This window comes from Parus major, chromosome 12 (assembly GCF_001522545.3).
Source record: "Parus major isolate Abel chromosome 12, Parus_major1.1, whole genome shotgun sequence".
In the NCBI taxonomy this organism is placed as follows: Eukaryota; Metazoa; Chordata; class Aves; order Passeriformes; family Paridae; genus Parus; species Parus major.
Window position 1 is genome coordinate 10,729,467 of NC_031781.1, and position 4,196 is coordinate 10,733,662.

Below are 4,196 nucleotides of genomic sequence, written 5' to 3' on the forward strand. Positions count from 1 at the left end.
CTCTGTTAGAGTAGAAGCCAAGCTTTTCAAGCACCTGTGCTTTACTTCTGAAGTGTGTGTACAACATGAGCTGGACAGATGTCATCTGTGTGCTCTTCTTTATGCTAAGCAGAGCAAGGAGTCGCAGGGTGACCAGCACAGAACTTCTGAGTCTTGCTACAAATCCAAGTATCTCTTCAGAGTGTCTTTCACACCCAGTTATAAGGAGATGGTGGGTTCCTCATGAAATCAGGTTCTGAATTGCTGAGAAGGTTTTGAAGACCTTGGTATGTACTTGATCCAAGATTAAGGAAACTGAATAGGTGCACCTTCCTACTAACAGCAGGGTCCTTGGCCTCTGCTCTTGTTAGAGCAGGACCATGGTGTATTTATACAACACCAGCATAAACAGTATTTCAAACCCCATAAAAGGCAGTAGGCATCCTTGTTTCTCTGAGTACTTTGGTGACAGTGTGCTTCAATTAGTCCCCAGGTCAGAACACACCTGAATTTTCAGATGCTCTAATGCAGTTTTCATGTTTTTGAATTTCTGAACCCACCTTCCCTCTACAATTAACCACTGAAGCACAGGAATGTAGTACAGGAAATCCTAAACAAGACAGGCCAGTGACCAGAAGATGAGTATCCCTTCTACAAAACACAAATATTTAAAATGGACATAAGGAATCCTCTAGTTGACAGAAGCACAGCCGGGCTAAAGGTGGGATTTTCTTTATAAATCAGATTGATATTTATAGGATCTAAAGCACCCAAAGTTACAATCTCACTAACTTTTTCTGACATCTATTGCTTTTTTCTGAATTATTATCTGTGTATCTAACTCTTGGTTTTGGAGAAGAAGAAGATAATTTTATTTTTGACTGCAGATAAATGCTTGTGGTATAAGTAAAGACTTTGATTGTTCTTGCTTCCCCCATGGGTGCACGACCCTGCCAGCTTTCCCTGCGCTATTGTCTAGTCTGTATAGTATTCCCACATCCCCTGGGATTTGTGTTCACCTTGAACTGTTCTGGCCTTTCCTTCATGCCTTTGTGTGTCAGAATGTCTCACATTTTCGTTGCCTATTTCTAGACTCTTTCCAGGTTTGCCACGGGTTTGAAACATGATGTTTTGGGCAGGATAAACTGTTGCTAAGAATAGAAGCTTCACTACTTAATACAGTGATAAATTGAACTAGACTGGTGGGCAGCAAAGAACCAAGCAAAGAGAGATGCCAGCAATTTCAGTGGTTCTTACCAGCTTTAATTACTGCTATCAGTTTATAACCAGATGGATCAATTTGGCCCCCAGGCCAAAACTATTCTTTGCATAATCCAGATGAAAGCAATGAAGTTGTGCCTTGGATGAATCTCACGTCTCAATGCAGACTGCTCTGCAGTTGGCAAGATCTGTCTGTTTGTCTCGCATGTTGGTCTTGTCTCTGTCAAACCACAGGCTGGATCCAGCTCATTTCTTAATGGAGGAGGGTAGAAAAGGCTTAGATCACCATTTAGGGTGTATATTATGGACACCTGAGAATCCTGGAGAGATTTGGTGGAAAGGGAAGGATTGCTGTTATGGGAATCACTGTTATCTCACATGGGGAAAGCAGGGTGGGAATGCACCTGCTAGTGCTACTTGGGATGTGAAAGGGAGGAAGGAATGTGCAATTGTGTGGTGGTTTGGGGCAATTGAGATATCTAACGATTGCTGATGACAGCAATGGAATTTTCCTAGCAGATAAGTCAGTTCCAGTTTGCTGGCTGAGTGTGCAAAGGCAGTGTCTAGTCTGATTTTCAATTCTCTAAATGTCTCTTGCTTCCTCTCCAAGTTTTATTCCATCTACCGAGTATGAATTTTGAAGGAGCCATCCCATCCAGAGGAAAAGTAGCTCTGTAACCTGTTAAGTCCTGGTAGAGCTTGCAAGGACACTTCTTTCTCACTTCTGACCTCACAGTCCTTCCATAGGGGTGGGCCAGGAAAGCATTTGACCTCCATTCTCCTGCCAACAACAGCTGTGATCTGTTAATTCTCAAAGTGGCAGCCATTCCCTAAAGAGAACATTTTTGTGATTAATGCCAGCCTAATCTATCTGAAGTTTGCTGCTTTAAAACATGGATATTTTAAATTGTAGATCCCTCACATGGTATAAGTTGACATGGTAGTATCCAAGCCACACTGTGGATCCAGTCCATCAATTTCAAGTGGTTGCCCCTTGGATTCATCTCAATTTCCAAGAGATCTGTGAATTTTACTTTTGACTTTCAGAAGCTGGCTTTGGTTTCACAGAATGGGCAAGTTTGGTAGGGACCACAAGGCATCATCTGGACCCACATCTCTGCTCAACCCTCCCTCTGCTCAACCAGTGTCATCACAGAGCACATAGCACAGCATTATGTCCAGACAGTTCTGGAATATCTCCAGTGAGGGAAACTCCACAGCCCCTCTGGGCAATCTATTCCAGTGCATTGTAATCCCACAGTAAAGAAGTTCCTGCTCATGTTCAGGTGGGACTTCTCTTTCATCAGTTCCTGCCCCTTGTCCTGTTGCATGGCTCTATGGAGCAGAGCCTGGTCCATCCTCTTGACACCCTCCTGGCAGACAATGACACACTTTGTGAGGTTCCCTTTGTCATCTCTTCTCCAGGCTGAACAGACCCTGCTCCTTCAGCCTTTCCTCATAAGAGAGTTGCTCTTGTCCACTCATCTTCTTTATCACCTTCCATTTGTCTCACTCCAGGAGCTCCATGTCGCTCTTGCCCTGAGGACCTCAGAACTGGACACTCTGGTTGTGGCCTCCCCAGGACTGAGTAAAGGGGCAGGGTCACCTCCCTCCACCTGCTGCCAGTGCTCTTCCTGATGCACCCCAGGATCCCATTGGCCTTTTTGACCCCCAGGGCACTGCTGGCTCACGGACAGCTCTGTGTCCACCAGGTCCTTCTCCCCAGAGCTGCCTCCCAGCAGGTCAGCCCCAGCCTGTGCTGATGCCCAGGGTTTTCTTCCCCAGGTGCAGGATCTGCATTTGCCTGTGCTGAACTTCAGGCAGTTCTCCTCTGCCAGTCTCTCCAACCTGTTGTATCCTTCTGAAGGGCTGCACAGCACAACACCAAAATCCTACAATCACAGCAGTTGTTTTTTCACAATTTTTCTGTGAACTATGAAGTTGACACCCTCCTAGGAGCATCTATCAACAGCAGCTGTAAAATCAGAGTGGGAAAGGAGTCAGTCCCCTTGCTAAAAACTAGATCATCTTTTCCATACTTTCACTCTTGCTAAACACTGCGCTTTTCTATGCCTAGGATTTTGTTTCAACTTGGCCTTTTGTAGTAAGTGTGGCCAAAAATAATTGAAGGTCATTTATTATTTCACAGGGCTTTACAAGAAACCCTTGCTTGAGGACCAGATCCTATTTTCAGACACCAGACCATGCTGTCTGTGGACAGGGGTGCTGGAAGTGGGGAGACACTTGGCTCCAGAACAGTACCTGGTACCACTGCTGGATGCAGAAGTGCCTGTCTGCAGGGAAGGGAGGACTGACACCCATAGCCTGTGGAGGGTGGCTCTGCCCTCCCTTGCCCAGCTGGGTGATGCAGGATAACTCCTGAGGTGTAAGACAGTAATACTGGCTGAGTTCAGATAACTGGGAGAGCACCTGTCTTGTGCCACAAGAGAACCACCTTTGGTGCTGAATCTCCATTTCCCTTTGGAAAAGTTCACCCCTTCACTCTATTGTCTTGGCTTGTTTGAATTATTTTTCTTTTTATACCTGACTTTTGGGGGATGAAAAGGGGGAAAAGGCAGAGTTAATCACCAAACCAGCTTCTACCCCCATTTTTGCTTTTAAGGAAATGAAGTCATATTTATGTACAGAGGTAATCCAGAAATGTCAGCTCCTGCCAAGACATTTATTTACACAAAGCTTAAGGGAGGTGATATTTGTCTGTGCCCAAAGCTTGGGAAGCTACCTTACATTAGAAGAAAGGTGGCAAACGTTTCAGTGCTGATACCATCAAGACAAAAACTCATCACCAGCAAAACCAATATTCCTTGTCTCCCTTCTGTGCCTAGGAGCACACAGAGCAGTCTGTACTCACCCAGACTTGTTGCTGCAAGTAATGCTATGAGTTGTTGTCCAGCTGAGATGGAAAAGTATTTAAAAACACCTTTTGAACTGTTTCCCTTCCATTCTGGCTAGTTTTTTTCAGTATGAATGTTTTT

The 4,196-nt window shown here is 44.9% G+C and overlaps 2 long non-coding RNA genes across 2 annotated transcripts; both read right to left on the reverse strand.

Annotated features, from left to right (window-relative positions):
• Positions 1-1,217: 1,217 nt before the first annotated feature.
• Positions 1,218-2,896, reverse strand: LOC117245071. Its single transcript, XR_004499245.1, has 2 exons — positions 2,123-2,896; positions 1,218-2,030 (listed from the first exon to the last, which is right to left on the reverse strand). It is a non-coding gene; the product is annotated as an uncharacterized LOC117245071 (long non-coding RNA).
• A 221-nt stretch (positions 2,897-3,117) lies between these two features.
• On the reverse strand, positions 3,118-4,190 carry LOC117245072. The gene is made up of 2 exons (XR_004499246.1): positions 4,073-4,190; positions 3,118-3,175 (listed from the first exon to the last, which is right to left on the reverse strand). It is a non-coding gene; the product is annotated as an uncharacterized LOC117245072 (long non-coding RNA).
• Positions 4,191-4,196: the final 6 nt, after the last annotated feature.